The sequence below is a fragment of the Nycticebus coucang genome, chromosome 3, assembly GCF_027406575.1.
Source record: "Nycticebus coucang isolate mNycCou1 chromosome 3, mNycCou1.pri, whole genome shotgun sequence".
Classification (NCBI taxonomy): domain Eukaryota; kingdom Metazoa; phylum Chordata; class Mammalia; order Primates; family Lorisidae; genus Nycticebus; species Nycticebus coucang.
The window spans coordinates 66,913,895-66,935,486 of NC_069782.1; the positions used below are offsets into that span (position 1 = coordinate 66,913,895).

Sequence of the window (21,592 nt, forward strand, 5' to 3'; positions counted from 1 at the left end):
CACCTGAGATGGGACCCATGCCCGCCCCAGTCGTCAAGCCTGGATCAGCCTGTGTTGTCATGGCAACCTGATGGCACCTGGAGATGCTCCTGATTTGTGCAATCTGGTCCAGGAGCTGTAAGGCAGGAAGGAGCTGCAGGGAAGTTGGGGCGGGGGAGTCACCTTCAGTGACAGCCCCAATGTGTGCCATTTATACAGCTTTACCACCCATGAATAAAACAAGTGGTAACCACTGGTAAGGTGAGTGAAAGATACGGCATGTCAGCAAAAAAAAAAAAAAAAAAAAAATGTAGAGGGAAAACATTCTGTAAAACTTTGAAACTTCGCAGGCAGGCCAGGCACGATGGCACACGCCTATGGTCCCAGCTACTCAGGAGATGGAGGAAGGGCGATCGCTTCCAGCCCAGAAGTTTGAGGCTCCAGTGAGCTATGATGATGCCACTGCATTCTAGCCCAAGTGAGAGAGCAAGATCCTGTCTAACAAGAAACTTTTCAGGCTTGCCATACACATTAAAAAAGCACATGGTGCTTCCAGAGAGAGAATGGGCACTCGAATGCCCCCCACTGCTTCTTTCATCCTGGGAAATAAAAATAGGACCAGGCAGGACTATAACTTTCCAAGCTCTCCATTTATTAGCTAGTGGGGGAGAATGCCTTTTCCCTTTCATCCTGGAGGAAAAATTTGAAACTAAAAATGACTTAGTAGGTCCACTTGTCAATATAAACCTAACAGAAATGAGTGCTTACAGCCACCAAAAGGCATGTTCAGCATTGTTCATGCAGCCCGACTTCATTGTACCTTGACACTGGAAACAACCCAAAGGTCCCAAAATGGAAAAACAATTTGTGGTGCATCTGTACAAGAGAACAGAACAATGAAAAAGAATGTGCTCCAGGCAACAGCGTGGGGGATCTCACAGGCAGACACAGAAAGGATACGCTGCAGCCTTCCATTTACAGGAAGTTTAACAACAGGCCAAACAAATTGACTGGGATGAGAGTCAGCATACTGTTGACTTGAGAGTGAGGGGCTGTTAACTGGCACAGATCACAAAGGGACCTGCCCATAGGATTGTCAGATACAACACAGGATATCCAGTTGCATCAGCTATATAGAGTAAAAGCTATTCACCATCTATCTAACATCCAAATTTAACTGGGTGTTCTATATTTTTATTTGCTTAACTGAACAACACTACCCACCCCAAGAACTGGAGAGTCCTAAACATTTTTTTTTTTTTTGAGATATGATCTCACTCTGTTGCCCAGGCTAAAGCACAATGAGGTAATCATACCTCACTGTAGCCCTGAACTCATGGGCTCAAGCAATCCTTTGGCCTCAGCTGCCAAGTAGCCAGGACTACAGTTGCATGCCATAACGCCCAGCTAATTTTTTTTATTTTTTGTAGAGATGAGATCTTGCTATGTTGCTCAGTCTGGTCTTGAACTTCTGGCCTCAACCCATCCTCCTGCCTCCACCTTCTAAAGTGCTAGGTTGACAGGTGTGAGCTGCCACACCTAGCCTAAATTCCTTGACTTTTGGCCTAGGTGATGGTGGTGACACAGTAGGTACTTGTGGGGTGGCGCCTGTGGCTCAGTTGGTAGGGCACCAGCCCCATATACCTAGGGTGACGGGTTCGAACTCGGCCCCAGCCAAACCGCAACCAAAAAATAGCCGGCCGTTGTGGCGGGCGCCTGTAGTCCCAGCTACTTGGGAGGCTGAGGCAAGAGAATCGCTGAAGCCCAGGAGTTGGAGGTTGCTGTGAGCTGTGTGAGGCCACGGCACTCTACTGAGGGCCATAAAGTGAGACTCTGTCTCTACGGAAAAAAAAAAAAAAGTGAATTTGTGTATTTTCCTGTGTGTTTGTTACACTGTGATAAATATTTTTATTTTATTTTTACTTTGTTGTTGTTGTTGTTGTTGTTGAGACAGGGTCCCACCCTATGCCCCTGAGCAGAGTGCAGTGGGCGTGGTAGCTCACCACAACCTCAGACTTGGGCTGCGGGCACCCCGCTGCCTCAGCCTCTGGAAGCCGCTGGGATTACAGGCGCTCGCCAAGGCATCCGGCTGGGTTTTTCCATTTTTTCATGAGTCGGGGTCTCACTGTCGCTCAGGCGAGTCTCGAACTCCTGAGCTCAAGTGATTCTCCCTCCTCAGCCTCCCACAGTGCTGGAATTACAGGCGTGAGCCACGGCGCCCGGCTATTTTATTTTATTTTATTTTATTTTTTGAGAGAGTCTCACTTTGTGTCACCCCCAGTATGTCACCCCCAGCTATGTGGCGTCATAGCTCACAGCAACCTCAAACTCTTTGCTCAAGTGATTCTCTTGCCTCAGCCTCCCGAATAGCTGGGACTACAAGCACCCCCCAACAATGCCCAGCTATTTTTGGAGACGGGGTCTCACTCTTGCTTAGGCTGGTCTTGAACTCCTTGAGCTCAAGCAATCTGTGCATGTCGGCCTCCCAGAGTGCTGGGATTACAGGCATAAGCCACTGCACCTGGCCGATAAATATTTTTAAAGCTAAAATAATCATATTCAGGGTGGCGTCTGTAGCTCAGTGGGTAGGGCATCAGCCCCATATACCGAGGATGGCGGGTTCAAACCTAGCCCAGGCCAAATTGCAACAAAAAAAATAGCCAAGCATTGTGGCGGATGCCTATAGTCCCAGCTACTCGGGAGGCTGAGGCAGGAGAATTGCCTAAGCCCAGGAGTTGGAGGTTGCTGTGAGCTGTGTGACACCACTGTTCACTTTATCTACCAAGGGTGATAAAGTGAGACTCTGTCTCTACAAACAAACAAACAAATAATCATATTCAATTTATCAAGAAGTATTATATGTGCCCTTCTGAAGCCAAGTCTTAAGCTGGGAGAAAGGGAACATAGGAAAGTAAAGGATCCCAGGTTAGGTCTCCCTGCCCAAACACTAGTCCCCAAGGAAGTGAAACATCTACTCGTTCATGTTATAAATGAGACAGAGGCTCACAGAGGTGGAACAGTTCATCAAAGGTCCCACCAGCCCAGAGCAGACAGATCAGGATAGGGACTCAGGTTTCTTAGGACTCCCAGGGGCCCTTTCTGACTCTAGAGCCTGGAATCGAGCATTTTTCTTTTTCTTTCTTTTTTTTTTTGAGACAGAGTTTCACTATATCACCCTCTGTAGAGTGCTTGGCATCCCAGCTCACAGCAACTTCAAACTCTTGGGCTCAAGCAATTCTCTTGCCTCAGCATCCCAGGTAGCTGGGACTAGAAGCACCCACTACAACACCTGGCTATTTTTTGTTGCAGTTGTCACTGTTGTTTAGCTGACCTGAGCCCGGTTGGAACCCGCCAACTTCGGTGTATGTGGCTGGCGCCGTAACCACAGTGCTACGGATGCCAAGCCTGAGCATTTTTCTTGTCAGGCTCACTTCTCTCAAAAGATATGATATGATATGATATGATATGATATGATATGATATGATATGATATGATATTATGGGACTTTGCCACTGGAAGGAAAGTTACAGATCTTAATATAGGGAGGTCATCCTACATTACCAGACAGGCCCAATACTATCACAGAGGATCATAAAAGTGAGAGAAGATAGATAATTGGTCAGAAGTGCAACACAAGATTCCAAGCTGGATAGACCCACTGCTGCTGGTTCTGAGATGGAGGAGGCTGCAAGCCAGAGAACGCAGGCAGCCCCTGGAAGCTGAGACTATTACCTGGCTGACAGCCAGCAAGGAAACAGGACCGCAGTCCTAAAACAGCATGAAACTGGATCCTGCCAACAACCTGAACAAACAAGGAAATAGATTCTTCTCTAGAACCTCCAGAAGGAAGTGTAGCGCAGCAACACTGATTTCAGCCCAGCCAAGCCTGACGGGTGGACTTCTGACCTCTGACAACTGTAAGATAATAGGTGAGTGCTGTTGTTAAGCCATTTATTTTTGTGGTAATTTGGAATAGCAGCAATAGAAAAACTGATAAGACAATCACGTACAGAATAATTTTTTACAAACTTGGAATTTGTGAGATTATATATGTGTGAATATCTATTTACACACACATATACAAAGTCTACAACTTTTTTTACACTTAAAACTATACCTTAGATGGCTTTTCACATCAGTTCCTATAATATTATAATTATTATTATTGGAGACAGAGTCTCACTTAGTTGCCCTAGGTAGGGTGCTATGGCATCATAGCTCACCACAACCTTAAACTCCCGGGTTCAACTAATCCTCTTGCCTCAGCCACATGAGAGCTGGGTCTACAGGCACCTGCCACAACACCTGCCTAGTTCTTCTATTTTTAGTAGAGATGATGTCTCGCTCTTTCTCAGGCTGGTCTTGAACTCCTGAGCTCAAGCAATCCACCTGCTTAGGCTTCCCAAAGTGCTAAGATTACAGGCGTGAGGCACTGTGCCTGGCCCCTTACAGTGTTATTTTAATGACTCCGTAGAGTTGATCTGATCTGGACACCTAGGTCTTCCTGATATTTTTTGCTATCCCCTAGAATGTTGCAGCCAGCGTCCTGTACATGACGTCTGTGTGCTGCTACCAGTGTCTCTGTAGAATAAAGTCTTAGAGATCTCTGGCTGGTGGGATCTGCCTATCATCACCCCTGCGAGGACACAGTGAGTCAGCGAGAGACTTCTGGACCCCAAGAGAGGACTAAAACAGTGGAAAACCAGCAAGTGGTCGCGTGTGTTCAATCCGTCTAGGGAGAGGGTGTGATTCCAAATACTGATCCATATCCTTCACAACTTCCACAGGAACAAGAACTTAAAGAGCAAGAGGAGGTGAAAGGAAAATTAGGACAAGGAAACAGATAAAAGGAATCATTCATGAGGAAGAATCAGGAAGAATCCCCCGCCAAGGGACCATGAGGTAGCTACTGCAGATGATTCCACCTATAAAGAAATGCTAGAAATGACAGAAAGGGAATTTAGAATACACATGTTGAAAACAATGAAAGAAATGATGGAAACAATGAAGGAAACTGCTAATAAAGTGGAAAATAACCAAAAGGAAATCCAAAAACAGAATCAAATCAGAGATGAACGATATGAAGAATATAAAAAGGACATAGCAGAGCTGAAGGAACTGAAGCAGTCAATTAGGGAACTTAAAGATGCAATGGAAAGTATCAGCAATAGGTTAGACCATGCAGAAGAAAGAATTTCAGAGGTAGAAGACAAAGTTCTTGAGATAACTCAGATAGTAAAAGAGGCAGAAAAGAAGAGAGAGAAAGCAGAACGTTCACTGTCAGAATTATGGGACTTTATGAAGCGTTCCAACATACGAGTTATAGGAATTCCAGAAAGGGAAGAAGAATGCCCCAGAAGAATGGAAGCCATACTAGAGAATATTATAAAAGAAAATTTCCCAAATATCACCAAAGATTCTGACACACTGCTTTCAGAGGGCTATTGGACCCCAGGTCGCCTCAACTCTAACCGAGCTTCTCCAAGACACATTGTGACGAACCTGTCCAAAGTCAAGACAAAAGAAAAGATTCTGAAAGCTGCCAGGAGTAAGCGCCAGTTGACCTACAGGGGCAAATCCATCAGAGTGACCGCAGACTTCTCTAATGACACTTTCCAAGCAAGAAGACAATGGTCATCTACCTTTAATCTACTTAAACAGAACAATTTCCAGCCCAGAATTCTGTACCTTGCTAAGCTAAGCTTCAAAATTGATGGAGAAATCAAATCATTTACGGATATACAAACATTGAGGAAATTCGCCACAACAAGACCAGCTCTACAGGAAATACTTCAATCTGTTCTACACACTGACTACCACAATGGATCAGCAGCAAAGTAAGAACTCAGAAATTAAACGACAGAACCTAACCTCCACACTGATGCAAAAGATAAAACTAAGCAATGGACTCTCACAAAATAAGACAAATAGAATACTACCACACTTACCAATTATCTCAATAAATGTTAATGGCTTGAATTCCCCACTGAAGAAACATAGATTGGCTGACTGGATTAAAAAACACAAGCCATCCATTTGCTGTCTGCAAGAAACACACCTGGCTTCAAAAGACAAATTAAAGCTGCGAGTCAAGGGTTGGAAGACAATTTTTCAGGCAAATGGAATTCAGAAGAAAAGAGGAGTTGCAATCTTATTTTCAGATACATGTGGATTTAAAGCAACTAAAGTCAAAAAAGACAAAGATGGTCACTTTATATTGGTCAAGGGAAAAATACAACAAGAACACATTTCAATTCTAAATATTTATGCACCCAATTTAAATGCTCCCAGATTCTTGAAACAGACCTTACTCAGTCTGAGCAATATGATATCTGATAATACCATCATAACAGGTGATTTTAACACTCCTCTTACAGAGCTGGACAGATCCTCTAAACAGAAATTAAACAGGGGGGAGGCGGAGCAAGATGGCAGCCAAGTAACAGCTTCCTTGCATCTGGGCACCGTGAGTCTGGGGAGATAGGACTCCAGGCATCTCTGGCTGGTGGGATCTGCCTATCATCACCCCTGAGAGGATACAGGGAGTCAGCGAGAGACTTCTGGACCCCAAGAGGAGGACTAAAACAGTGGAAAACCGGCAAGTGGTCGCATGTGTTCAATCCGTCTAAACCCGCCTGCAACTGTAAGTTCAGTAGCAGCGAGACTGCAAACCAGAAAGGCCTTACCTGTGAACTGTTTTGGTGTCTTTGGACTTGGCACTCAGCTGAACTGCCTTGGGGAGAGCCTGAGCAGGAGTGCGGAGAACTTTGGCCTTTGTCTAGGGCCCCAGCCTGAGCCACTGAGCCAGACGGAGCTAATAGTGTTTGGCTCTGGGTCACAGGCAGCCATTGTGAGCGATCTGCCCTGGCAAGCTCCGCCCTCAGGGTCGCAGATCTAGAATTGGGTGGGAGCTGGTAACCCAGCGACCAAGTAGCCTAAGGGCGGGGTCTGAGCCGCCTTGCAGCCCTAACCCTCAGGGGCAGAGGGAGACCAATTTTGGCACACAGGGTAAGTGGATAGCCACTTCAGCAGTGATTCCAGCGACAAGCACTTCCCTGGGAAAGCTTCTACTCAGCAAGTGAACAACTTCAAAGTGCCTTTTAAGTGGGCTGAAGAGACTTAGGGTGTCTACCTGCTGGGGTTTGAGAAACTAGAAGCCTCCAGTCATATCAGAACTGTGATTAACATCTCATACCCCAGAAGACCACGTGTTGCCCAGACAATATTCAATAACATATACATACTGCTTTGTTTTTGGCTGTGTTTTTTTTTTTTTTTGGTTTGGTTTTTTTTTGTTTGTTTATTTTGATGTTGTTGATTGTTGTTTTGTTTTTTAAGTTCAACCTTTTCCATACAGATCCTTTTTCTTTGTCAATTTTTCTAGTTTAATTATAATTTCCCATTGCTGCCTATTTCAATAATTAGAACTTCATTTTTGTTAGTGTTGCTACCGCTATTATTTCGTTTTTCCACCCAATTTTACCCCGTAAAGTTTTCTGTTTGCTTGTTTTGATTTGATTTATACCATTTTTGTCTTTCCTCTCTAGTTGGTGGAGGTGGGGTACTGTGTCTGATCAGGTTAGCAAAGAGCTGCTGACCTCAAGGGAACCACCCAACTGGGCACCCCGAGAAGGTGGTTTTTTTTAAGGTTGTATCAAAGTACCCTACTGTACACCTACATTGCTCTCTCTCCCTCTTTCTGTGCCTCTCTTCTTTTTGTCAATATTCCTTTTACCCACCCCCCTCTCCTTTCTCTATTTTTCCTTTTTTTCTTATCACACGGTCCTCCTTTCTTTCATCCCTTTTTTGCTCTTCAACCTTCTCACCCTTCTGGTCCTGTAACCCTTAGTCCACAGGCACGAGAACTTAAAGAGCAAGAGGAAGTGAAAGGAAAATTGGGGCAAGGAAACAGATAAAAGAAATCACTCATAAGGAAGAATCAGCAGAAAACTCCAGGCAACATGAAGAACCAGTCCAGAACAACCCTGCCAAGGAACCATGAGGTAGCTACTGCAGATGATTCCACCTATAAAGAAATGTTAGGAATGACAGAAAGGGAATTTAGAACACACATGTTGAAAACAATGAAAGAAATGATGGAAACAATGAAGGTAACTGCTAATAAAGTGGAAAATAACCAAAAGGAAATTCAAAAACAGAATCAAATAAGAGATGAACGATATGAAGAATATAAAAAGGATATAACAGAGCTGAAGTAACTGAAACAGTCAATTAGGGAACTTAAAGATGCAATGGAAAGTATCAGCAACAGGTTAGACCATGCAGAAGAAAGAATTTCAGAGGTAGAAGACAAAGTTCTTGAGATAACTCAGATAGTAAAAGAGGCAGAAAAGAAGAGAGAGAAAGCAGAACGTTCACTGTCAGAATTATGGGACTTTATGAAGCGTTCCAACATACGAGTTATAGGAATTCCAGAAAGGGAAGAAGAATGCCCCAGAAGAATGGAAGCCATACTAGAGAATATTATAAAAGAAAATTTCCCAAATATCACCAAAGATTCTGACACACTGCTTTCAGAGGGCTATTGGACCCCAGGTCGCCTCAACTCTAACCGAGCTTCTCCAAGACACATTGTGACGAACCTGTCCAAAGTCAAGACAAAAGAAAAGATTCTGAAAGCTGCCAGGAGTAAGCGCCAGTTGACCTACAGGGGCAAATCCATCAGAGTGACCGCAGACTTCTCTAATGAAACTTTCCAAGCAAGAAGACAATGGTCATCTACCTTTAATCTACTTAAACAGAACAATTTCCAGCCCAGAATTCTGTACCCTGCTAAGCTAAGCTTCAAAATTGACGGAGAAATCAAATCATTTACGGATATACAAACATTGAGGAAATTCGCCACAACAAGACCAGCTCTACAGGAAATACTTCAACCCATTCTGCACACTGACCACCACAATGCATCAGCAGCAAAGTAAGAACTCAGAAATTAAAGGACAGAACCTAACCTCCACACTGATTCAAATGATAAAACTAAGCAATGAACTCTCACAAAATAAGACGAATAGAATACTACCACACTTATCAATTATCTCAATAAATGTTAATGGCTTGAATTCCCCACTGAAGAGACATAGATTGGCTGACTGGATTAAAAAACACAAGCCATCCATTTGCTGTCTGCAAGAAACACACCTGGCTTCAAAAGACAAATTAAAGCTCCGAGTCAAGGGTTGGAAGACAATTTTTCAGGCAAATGGAATTCAGAAGAAAAGAGGAGTTGCGATCTTATTTTCAGATACATGTGGATTTAAAGCAACTAAAGTCAAAAAAGACAAAGATGGTCACTTTATGTAGGTCAAGGGAAAAATACAACAAGAAGACATTTCAATTCTAAATATTTATGCACCCAATTTAAATGCTCCCAGATTCTTGAAACAGACCTTACTCAGTCTGAGCAATATGATATCTGATAATACCATCATAACAGGGGACCTTAACACTCCTCTTACAGAGCTGGACAGATCCTCTAAACAGAAATTAAACAAGGATATAAGAGATTTAAATGAGACCCTAGAACAACTGTGCTTGATAGACGCATATAGAATACTTCATCCCAAAGATAAAGAATATACATTCTTCTCATCACCCCATGGAACATTCTCCAAAATTGATCATATCCTGGGACACAAAACAAATATCAACAGAATCAAAAGAATTGAAATTTTACCTTACCTTGTATCTTCTCAGACCATAAGGCACTAAAGGTGGAACTCAACTCTAACAAAAATGCTCGACCCCACCCAAAGGCAGGGAAATTAAACGATCTTCTGTTGAATAACAGATGGGTGCAGGAAGAAATAAAACAGGAAATCATTAACTTCCTTGAACATAACAACAATGAAGACACAAGCTACCAAAACCTGTGGGATACTGCAAAAGCAGTTTTGAGAGGAAAATTCATCGCTTTAGATGCCTACATTCGAAAAACAGAAAGACAGCACATCAACAATCTCACAAGAGATGTTATGGAATTGGAAAAAGAAGAACAATCTAAGCCTAAACTCAGTAGAAGAAAAGAAATATCCAAAATCAAATCAGAGATCAATGAAATTGAAAACAAAAGAATCATTCAGAAAATTAATGAAACAAGGAGTTGGTTTTCTGAAAAAATAAATAAAATAGATAAACCATTGGCCAGACTAACGAGGAACAGAAAAGTAAAATCTCTAGTAACCTCAATCAGGAATGATAAAGGGGAAATAACAACTGATCCCACAGAGATACAAGAGATCATCTCTGAATACTACCAGAAACTCTATGCCCAGAAATTCGACAATGTGAAGAAAATGGATCAATATTTGGAATCACACCCTCTCCCTAGACTCAGCCAGGAAGAAATAGAGCTCCTGAACAGACCAATTTCAAGCACGGAGATCAAAGAAACAATAAAAAATCTTCCAACCAAAAAATGCCCTGGTCCAGATGGCTTCACTCCAGAATTCTATCAAACCTTCAAGGAAGAGCTTATTCCTGTACTGCAGAAATTATTCCAAAAAATTGAGGAAGAAGGAATCTTCCCCAACACATTCTATGAAGCAAACATCACCCTGATACCAAAACCAGGAAAAGACCCAAACAAAAAGGAGAATTTCAGACCAATCTCACTTATGAACCTAGATGCAAAAATTCTCAACAAAATCCTAGCCAATAGATTACAGCTTATCATCAAAAAAGTCATTCATCATGATCAAGTAGGCTTCATCCCAGGGATGCAAGGCTGGTTTAACATACGCAAGTCCATAAACGTTATCCACCATATTAACAGAGGCAAAAATAAAGATCACATGATCCTCTCAATAGATGCAGAAAAAGCATTTGATAAAATCCAGCATCCTTTCCTAATTAGAACACTGAAGAGTATAGGCATAGGTGGCACATTTCTAAAACTGATTGAAGCTATCGATGACAAACCCACAGCCAATATTTTACTGAATGGAGTAAAACTGAAAGCTTTTCCTCTTAGAACTGGAACCAGACAAGGTTGTCCTCTGTCACCTTTACTATTCAACATAGTGCTGGAAGTTCTAGCCAATACAATTAGGCAAGACAAGGAAATAAAGGGAATCCAAATGGGAGCAGAGGAGGTCAAACTCTCCCTCTTTGCTGACGACATAATCTTATACTTAGAGAACCCCAAAGACTCAACCACAAGACTCCTAGAAGTCATCAAAAAATACAGTAATGTTTCAGGATATAAAATCAATGTCCACAAGCCAGTAGCCTTTGTATACACCAATAACAGTCAAGATGAGAAGCTAATTAAGGACACAACTCCCTTCACCATAGTTTCAAAGAAAATGAAATACCTAGGAATATACCTAACGAAGGAGGTGAAGGACCTCTATAAAGAAAACTATGAAATCCTCAGAAAGGAAATAGCAGAGGATATTAACAAATGGAAGAACATACCATGCTCATGGATGGGAAGAATCAACAATGTTAAAATGTCTATACTTCCGAAAGCAATTTACCTATTCAATGCCATTCCTATCAAAATACCAACATCATACTTTCAAGATTTGGAAAAAATGATTCTGCGTTTTGTATGGAACCGGAAAAAACCCTGTATAGCTAAGGCAGTTATTTGTAACAAAAATAAAGCTGGGGGCATCAGCATACCAGATTTTAGTCTGTACTACAAAGCCATAGTGCTCAAGACAGCATGGTACTGGCACAAAAACAGAGACATAGACACTTGGAACCGAATTGAAAACCAAGAAATGAAACTAACATCTTACAACCACCTAATTTTCGATAAACCAAACAAGAACATACCTTGGGGGAAAGACTCCCTATTCAATAAATAGTGTTGGGAGAACTGGATGTCTACATGTAAAAGACTGAAACTGGACCCACACCTTTCCCCACTCACAAAAATTGATTCAAGATGGATAAAGGACTTAAATTTAAGGCATGAAACAATAAAAATGCTCCAAGAAAGCATAGGAGAAACACTGGAAGATATTGGCCTGGGGAAAGACTTCATGAAGAAGACTGCCATGGCAATTGCAACAACAACAAAAATAAACAAATGGGACTTCATTAAACTGAAAAGCTTGTGTACAGCTAAGGAGACAATAACCAAAGCAAAGAGACAACCTACACAATGGGAAAGGATATTTGCATATTTTCAATCAGACAAAAGCTTGATAACTAGGATGTATAGAGAACTCAAATTAATCCACATGAAAAGAGCCAACAATCCCATATATCAATGGGCAAGAGACATGAATAGAACTTTCTCTAAAGATGACAGACGAATGGCTAACAAACACATGAAAAAATGTTCATCGTCTCTATATATTAGAGGAATGCAAATCAAAACAACCCTGAGATATCATCTAACCCCAGTGAGAATGGCCCACATCACAAAATCTCAAAACTGCAGATGCTGGCATGGATGTGGAGAGAAGGGAACACTTTTACACTGCTGGTGGGACTGCAAACTAGTACAACCTTTTTGGAAGGAAGTCAGGAGAAACCTCAAAGCACTCAAGCTAGACCTCCCATTTGATCCTGCAATCCCATTACTGGGCATCTACCCAGAAGGAAAAAAATCCTTTTATCATAAGGACACTTGTACTAGACTGTTTGTTGCAGCTCAATTTACAATCGCCAAAATGTGGAAACAGCCTAAATGCCCACCAACCCAGGAATGGATTAACAAGCTGTGGTATATGTACACCATGGAATACTATTCAGCCATTAAAAAAAATGGAGGCTTAGGCGGCGCCTGTGGCTCAGTCGGTAGGGCGCCGGCCCCATATACAGAGGGTGGCGGGTTCAAACCCGGCCCCGGCTGAACTGCAACCAAAAAATACCCGGGCGTTGTGGTGGGCGCCTGTAGTCCCAGCTACTCGGGAGGCTGAGGCAAGAGAATCGCTGAAGCCCAGGACTTGGAGGTTGCTGTGAGCTGTGTGAGGCCACGACACTCTACCGAGGGCCATAAAGTGAAACTCTGTCTCTACAAAAAAAAAAAAAAAAATGGAGACTTTACATCCTTCATATTAACCTGGATGGAAGTGGAGGACATTATTCTTAGTAAAGCATCACAAGAATGGAGAAGCATGAATCCTATGTACTCAATTTTGATATGAGGACAATTAATGACAATTAAGGTTATGGGGGGGGAAGCAGAAAGAGGGACGGAGGGAGGGGGGCGGGGCCTTGGTCACACTTTATGGGGGCAAGGCATGATTGCAAGAGGGACTTTACCTAACAATTGCAATCAGAGTAACCTGGCTTATTGTACCCTCAATGAATCCCCAACAATAAAAAATAAAATAAAATAAAAAAAGAATAAAGTCTTAGAGGTAGAATTGCTATTTCAAACAACGTGCACATTTTAAAATTTGAGAGATATTGCGACCAAAATCAGGACAACACTCTGGTGAATATAAATTGATCACTGAGGCCAGGCACAGTGACTCACGCCTGTAATCCTAGCACACTGGTAGGCTGAAGCAGGAGGATTCCTTGAGCTCAGGAGTTCAAGACCAACCTGAGCCAGAGCAAGACCCCATCTCTACTAAAAGTAGAAAAATTGGCTGGGTGTTGTGGTGGGTGCCTATAGTCCTAGCTATTCAGGAGGCTAAGGCAAATTTAAAATAAACTCATACCCTCTCCCCTCTCCTCTCTTGTACTCTCATTCTGGCCTTTACTCTCTTTCTTCCACTTGCCATTTGATTCCGTCCTTCTCTGGGTGCTAAGAGCTCAGTCAATAAAACATCTTAAACTAGTCCTGGACAAAACAGGGGTTGCTAAGACCCATGGAAACGATCCCTCTTCCTGAGTTCTAAGCTTAAAAGTGTGAAATTCAGCCAACCATAAACTTTAACAGCTCCTACGGAGGAGCTGGGATAAAGAGAATTCAAATGCATTTTTTATTGGGCAGAAAACATCCTTATTTTGTCTTCACTTCTTGAACAGCTTTATTGGGCTGGGGGGCAAGGAATGGGAGGCCTGACAGGTGATAGCTAAAGAGGCTTTTTTTAAAAGGGGGTGATGCAAATGTCATTTTTAAATCCACCTTTAAATGCATTTGTCACCTTCTGGACAATGTTTTATTTGGCTAATAGTAAAAGTGACTTTCAGGCCCTGAGCAAACACTCTCCTTTGTGGGTAGCCAGGTATAAAGGAAGCATTAAGGATCTACTGAGAGTCAAAAATGTGTAACTAGGAAACAGCCCAAATGTCCCTCAGTGGATGGATGGATAAACAAAATGTGTTGTATACATACAATGGAGTATTACTCAGCCTTAAAAAGGAAGGAAACTCTGACACACAATACAATATAAATGAACCTTGAAGACATTATGTCAAGAGAACTAAACCAGATACAAAAGTCAAATATGTCTCCACTTATTGTGTATAAAGTTCCCAGAGTCGTCATATTCATAGAGGCAGGAAGTAAAATGGTGTGTGTCAGGGCCTGGGGTGGGGGGAATGGGGAGTTAGGATTTAATGGGGACGGAGTTTCTGTTGGGTTGAAAAAGTTTGGAGGATGGATGGTGGTGATGGCTACACAACAATATGTGTTTAATGCTGCTGAACTGTACGCTTAAACATGGGCATGATGGTCAATTTTATGTTATGTATATTTTATCAAAATTTTTCAAAATGTATTTTTAAAAACCCTCAAACCTTTTGGGGGGCAAGACACAATTACAGGAGGAACTTTACCTAACAAATGAAATCAGTGTAACCTGGTATCTTGTACCCTCAATGAATTCCCAACAATAAAAAAAAAAAAAACACCTCAAACCTGGTGATCCTAAAACATCTGCCCATCTTCATGTAGGTAATGAACTTCACAGTGGACAGTCGCCCTCGTGTTTTGGCCTTCATGCCTCATAGCATCAATATCCACCCATCAAGTAGATACAGGCCTTGGTAGTGGACAGCGGCGCATACAACGGCCTCTGTGCTCGTTCTGACCACAGCCTGAAGCTCCCCCTCCTTGGGCAGGATGGATTCCCTCTCACCCCATCTTTGTGCAGACGAGGAAATAGCAAGGTGAAAGAAGAAAATGAAGCCAGAGCCAAGAGCTCTCACTGCTTGGAGCAAAACTCCAAAAGTGTCCCACATACGTGACAACAGAGCTAAATAAAATACCAGGCCAGATGGCAAAGGTTGAATGCACGAGGCTGAGACCAGCAAGCCGACACAGCCCCGAGCGTGGCTGGAAATGTTCCTCCCCTGGTGAGAATAAACCGTGTCACAGATGGTCTTGCTTTCCACCCACTTTCTCCCTCCGTAGCCGGAGGGTGTGATCATGGGGTGGCCAGACACACACACACATGCACCGCCCCCCCTGGGATGAACAGATCGCCGGGGATGGCTGGATGGTGGAGCAGTCCCAGGACAGCGACAGGGATTGCAGGAAGGAGAAAGGAAGAGAGACAGCCCCACACCTGGGGGCATAGGCTGCTGGTCTGGATCCACATGAGCCACTAAGCTCTATGGGAATTCCTTCTCTCAGCCTCACCTCACGGCTCTGTCACCCTTCTTACCACTCATTTATTCATCCATCATTCATTCATCTAATGGCATTTGATGCCCCTACAGTATACCAGGCACTGTTCCCAGCACCAGGGACTCAGCAATGAACAAAAGACATAAGCTGACATTCTAACGGGGAAGATGGATGAGAAACAAGAAAAATAAGTGAAATACACAGAATGTCAGAAGGAGAAAGGAAAATGAGAGGAAGAGAGGGAAGGGGAAGCGGATTGTCATTGAAGTAAGGTGGCCAGAAGGGCCCCACCGAGAAAGAAACATGGACGAAAGACCCGAAGACAGAGGAAACGGCCTGTGCAAAGGCTCTGTGGCTGGGGTGTGGCTGGTACGCTCAAGGACCGGGGAGGAGGCCCATGTGTCTGCAGTGGAGTGACTGAGGGGGAGTCAAAGAAGGGGCGAGGGGATGGAGACAGATGGTACAGGGTCTTATGGGCCACAGAGAGAACTCTGGCTTTTGGTCTGAGTGAGTTGGGAGCCATGGAAAGCTGTAGGCAGATGAGAGATACAGCTAGACTCTGGTGTTCACAGGCACCTTTTGACAGCCAAGTTTGTAAGAAACCCAAAATGCAGTGGAAGTGATCACCCCAGCTATTAGGGGGCTCCTTCCCTTTCTCCCTTACCGTCAGAACTGATGACCTCCTTTTATCCTCGCTGTATGAGTTTCATCTGCACCCATGAGGTGGCTCCAATCTCCCTTCTGTCCTCATTTCCACTGCCCTCTCCTGAATACTCCCCTGACTCTCACCATTTTATCCTTCCCTCATCCTAGCCCCAAAGGCCCAGCTCAAAAGACATTTCTGCTTCATAAGCCTCTTCCGGAAAATTCTGCCAGTGCTCAAAACCCCTCACCTGCCCATTGTGCCCATGGCACCCTACTTCCAGCACCTGCCATTTCCCATCCACCATCCTTTCTGATGCAGGAGGGTGGTTCACCTGCAGGGGATAGGTGAGATGTGCTGCAGAAATCCACCCCTGGAATATCCCTCAGTCAATGACTGACACAAGTTAGTGGAGAAACGTCCCTATCTTTGCAACCAGCCTGTTCGGGCTCAGATCCTGCATCAGCCGCCTCCTGCTGTGTGACCTTGGGGAAATCACTTTACCACTCTGCACCACAGTTTCTTCAATGGAGACAATGAAAGCACATATTTCGTGGTGTCATTGTGAGTATGAAACAACTTAATTCTGTGTAGCCTCCTCAGGACAGTGTTCTGTACATAGTAAGCTGTATAGAAGTGTTCTCTATTATTATTACTATGGATATCATGGTGATTTCATTCTCAGCTGAATCCTCAAAGCCTAGCCCAGGGGTCTGGCCAACAGGAAGAACCCAATAACAAAATGTCAGGCAAAGCCAGTGGCATCAGTTCAATATCAAAGCTAGACAAACACCATTTATCATTCCCTCTCCTCTTTCTCTTGAACTTGCTTGGCTTTACCAGCATTGGAGGGTTAGAAGGAAAAAACACAGGCTACCAGGACAGAAATAAAACTTCTCCCAATGGGAAAGTATTTTGCTAATGTTTCTCCCACAAACTAATCTGTGCGTCTGTTCTCTAAGTAATTCTTGGGCATGGGTGGGTGGGTGATTTTGCTTATACTTGTCTCTCTCCTTGGATTTTTTCCCCTGCGTATGTATTTTTGACTCCTCAGTCTTTAGCATCGTAGGCATTTCACGATCTCCCTCACTCACCCACCTCTTTGGTCAGCTAGCGTCTCACATGTTAAAGCCTTAATTCATTATGGTGGTCATCTGAGGAATACTGACACACTTTGTTGACTCAACAAATGTTTACTGAATACCAACTGTGTGCTACTGCGATTCAATTATCGTTCACCTTGGGCTTTTAAAAGTCCAGAGAAATCATCTAGAATCTGCCTCCCCTTGGGGCTGAAAAAAATGTAGTGATGGTTTTTGCCAGAGAAAAATAATAGGACTTCAAAAGTTGAAGTCTCTCCAACTTAGGGAAAAAGTGAATCCAGTCCTGATTCACTTTTGAATGTTTGAAGATGGTGCCTCCCTGCACTTGGTTTACTAAGAATGAATGTGGGGAATTAGTAGGGTCCACAGTATGGTTCTGTTACTGGTATCCCCCTGGGATGATTTAGAGGTGGGTGTGTGGGTAAGATAAGTGTCAGAGGGAGAAGAAAGAAGTGTAAACTACAAAAGAAGTTAGAAGTGAAGGAAGGCCAGGGAAGGTGGCTCACGCCTGTAACCCTAGCACTCCAGGAGGGTGAGGCTGCTGGATTGCTTGAGCCCACGAGTCTGAGATCAGCCTGAGCAGGGGCTAGACCCCATCTCTACTAAAAACAGAAAAACTAGCCAGGCATTGTGGAGGGCACCTGCAGTCCCAGCTACTCAGGAAGCTGAGGCAAGAGGATCACTTGAACCCAGGAATTTGAGGTTGCTGTGAGCTACGATGCCATTGCACTCTACCCAGGGTGACAGAAAAAGAGAAATGAAGGAAGCCAGACAAGAAGGCCACTGTTATACGGTTCCATTTATATGAAATAGAGAGAACAGACAAACCTGTAGGGACAGGAAGCAGATTAGTGGTCACCAGGGGCTGCGGGAAAAGGGAATGGGGAGTGACTGCTAAGCAGGGAGAGGGGTTCCCTTTGGGGTGATGAAAAAGCTCTGGAACTAGATAAAGATGGTGATTGGACAAGATAGTGAATGTGTTAATTGCCAATGAATTGTTCACTTTAAAATGGTAAACTGGCTGGTGCAGTGGCTCACTTCAGGAGACTGAGGTGGGAGGATCACTTGAGGCTGGGAGTTTGAGACCCGCCTGAGCAAAAGCCAGACCCCATTTCTACAAAAAATAGAAAAATTAGCTGGGTGTGGTGGTACACACCTGTATTACCAGTTACTCAAAAGGCTGAGGCAGGAGGATCATTGGAGCCCAGGAGTTCGAGGCTGCAGCGAGCTATGATGACGCCACAGCACTCTAGCCCAGGTGACAGCAAGAACCTGTCTTAAAAATAAATACATAAATAAAGGTAAACTTTACATTCTATATGTTTTACCACAGTGAAAAACAAAAATAAATCAGATGCATGTCCCCGCTCTGGAGAGTAACTGAGAAGCAGACAACGTTAGTGAACACCTACTAGGTGCCTGGCACTGAGCATCACCTGGCTTTGTCCTCCCAGCAACCCTAAGACACAGGTGCCATGATCATCCTCAATGTCACCCAGGGACACTGAGGCACAGAGGGACCGAGTAACTCCCATGGGTCACATGCTGATGACTGTAAGGTCTCCAGGACTTCTCAAACTCTGACAGACACATGATGCACCCAGGATCAAGTTTAAGTGCATATTCTCACTGGGCAGGGCTGAATGCAGCCTGAAACTCTGCGGTGGGGACTGTGGGGGTGGTGCCTACTGCTGCTGGTGCAGGATTTGCCCTTTAAGGTGAGGGTCTATGGAATTCAGGATTTGGATGAACAGATCTTCCCACTGGGCTAAGTCAGTCTTCCCTCCTCTGTCAGACAAACTTGGCCTTGCCTAGGGCGGAGGTTCAGAAAATGCTTGCTCAAAGCCCTTCCTTGTCTGTCACTGTGAAGACAAGCTGGGGTTGAAAGATCCTGGAATAGAAGCTTCCTCATTTGTCCTGGGTAGAGAGGACCCTTTGGTCCTATGGGCTAACATTTTAAAAAATAAATAATAAAATAAATAAATAGTTAAAACCTGATGCCAGAGTTCTGATATGCATGAGCTGTAACTGGCAATTACTTTGCAGATCATTCACCCAGGAAATTTATTCAATGCCAAATCTACCCCCTCCCTCCTGATCAAGGTGCTGATTTTTCAGTTTTCTCTTGGGGAAGGCAGCATTGAATTAAATCCATCTTATGTGGAGGGAGGGTGATAATTGCACTGAGTGACATCTATATATGTTTCTACAGATCCCTGTGTCTTGGAGAAATAGTATCAACAGGGATAAACTCAGCCTCTCAGACTTCTGGAGATTGGGGTTGGGTGCTGGTATGGAGGTGTTCTGAAGTAGGGAAAAGTGGCTAGAGGTCACGAGAGGAGGAAAGGGTGGGCATCAGCTATACGCCTGAGATCCTTGCAAGGGACCTAAGACTGTCCCTAAAAGAGCCAGCCTGGGACCTGTGGCAAGCTGTGCTGCAGTTATTGACTCTGAACATGACTGCCCAGGTACCTACCTAGTGGGAACTCCTCTGCACCCCCCTTGGCTTTGAGATACACAGCTTCCCTCTAGATGGTTCGGCCTCTGGGAAGGTGCTCAGCCCGCCTGTTTACACTCTAAGTTGGCTCCTTCTCCTGGGTCAGTCTCTGATGAGCCCCGGAGCTGCAGCCCCTGGCAAGGGCAGCAGGAGCACTCAATGTGCTCCTGTCCCCATCCCCTGACCCACAGTCCCGGCAGCATCTGTTCTAGGAAGCTGTCAGCGTGGAAGGAGAGAGTCTGCTGCCAATCTTTCTCACTTCTTGAGAAAGCCATTCAGAGAGACAACTCTAAAATAAAAGATGGGGAGACAGGGATGGTTTAGTGAGGAGGGGAGGGCGTCAAGTGCTTTTGCTGCTTTTCATTCAAGTGGAGCAAGGGAGGGAAGAATATTAAACATTAAACGTAGGAAGTGGTTCCCTGAGATGATGTAATTATTCTCAACAGCCCAAACTCCATCTGCTATCTCTCTCTCTTTTACCAACACATTCATGCTGTGCTGGGCACAGAAAACAAGGCCTGGCTACACAGGCCTGAGGAACTTTCGTCTGGGGTCCCCAAAGCCATGGGCCATGGTGGGCAGGGGTGGGGAGAAGACTGGGTGTGATTCAAGCCCTGTCACTTGTTCAGGTCTCAAAGCAGAGAGGGATGACCTAAACTTGAATGAGGGAGTGGGAGAGAGATTAAAAAAGTAGAATTTGACTTAGGTAAGAAACTATGGTTACTAGGAGAATGTCACATGTCCAGGGCAGGTGGCAAAGCCATTGGTTGCTGGAGGAGATGGTGGGTTTGCTAAAGGCACGAGAAAGGAAATGGATAAAATGGATTTTTAAGAAAGAAACAAGTACAAACTAGAAACAGAAACTGCCCGCACCCCCAAGAAAAACTACTCAGAAAGGAGAAGAGGTTTTTAAGACAAGAAACAAATGAAATCTGGAAATAAACTGCCCACCCCTATAGAAAAACTATTCACAGAGGGCGGTGAGGAAGAGCTTTGCGTTTCTGCCTCTGAAGGCAGATGTAATTTGCAGCAGGGAAAGAAAGATTAAACTCCCTGCATGACTCTGCCCCTCAGAACCCCACCTCTCAGAAGACCCACTCACCTGTATAGCATCCGCGCCCGTGGCTCAGGCGATGTGACTAGTGGGCAGCGCAGCGAGTCCTCCAGGTGTCCCGAGGGTCCCACCTCAACAGCACCCAAGGATCCAAGCCATCCGAAGCCCATGAATCCATGGCCCACCCAGTGCAAAGAAGAAGGGAACCCAGAGAGAGGAGGAAGAAAGAGGGAGTGCCAGGAACAACTGTGTTCCCGGCAGAGGGTTCCCCACAAAGGCAGGGCTGCTGTGGCAGCTGCTGGTGCTGGGGGAGAGAAAGAAAAAAGGGAGGAGAGGAGGAGGTTTCCCTGATGCTGGGAGGAGGGAGGGGAGGACCGACTGCTTGTCAGCTCCTGAACCTCTCCAGCGAAGTACTGCAGGCAGAACCAGCACCGGGAGACAAATCCAGGCAGCAGCTGCAAGCATGCCACTCCATTGCTCCTGGGGGAAAGATAAAGTGATTTCTTTCTGTCTTCTCTACACCGTCCTAGCACTGCACTGTGACCTACCAACACAGGGCAAGCATGTAGTCTCGAGAAGGAGACTTTTTTCCATCTGGCTTCCCTTACAGAGCACAGAGGAAAAGTGGCAAGCAGAGGAGACTCTCTCTCTCTCTCCCCTCCTCTTGTTCCCATCAGGGGGCCTGGGGAGGGGGCATGTAGAACGGGAGCCAGGCGGCAGGGCTATGGAATCATGCTTATAATTTAACCATCTCTACTCCACCAGCTTGCAACCTAAATTATTTATGCTCCTAGAAAAAATGATAATTGGAGGG

At 44.4% G+C, this 21,592-nt stretch overlaps 1 protein-coding gene across 10 annotated transcripts in view; it reads right to left on the reverse strand.

The window, feature by feature from the left end:
- The window catches only part of CACNA1A (calcium voltage-gated channel subunit alpha1 A), a 358,837-nt gene extending 337,615 nt beyond the window's left edge, over positions 1-21,222 (reverse strand). For 7 of the 10 annotated variants that reach the window (XM_053584930.1, XM_053584936.1, XM_053584931.1 and 4 more), the window contains exon 1: positions 20,827-21,173. The gene's annotated coding sequence lies outside the window, so the exon portion shown is untranslated. Of the gene's footprint in view, positions 1-18,383; positions 18,504-20,826 lie in introns of all 10 variants that reach the window. The other 3 variants (XM_053584928.1, XM_053584939.1, XM_053584940.1) reach the window with 3 other exon arrangements.
- Between the last annotated feature and the right edge of the window lie 370 nt (positions 21,223-21,592).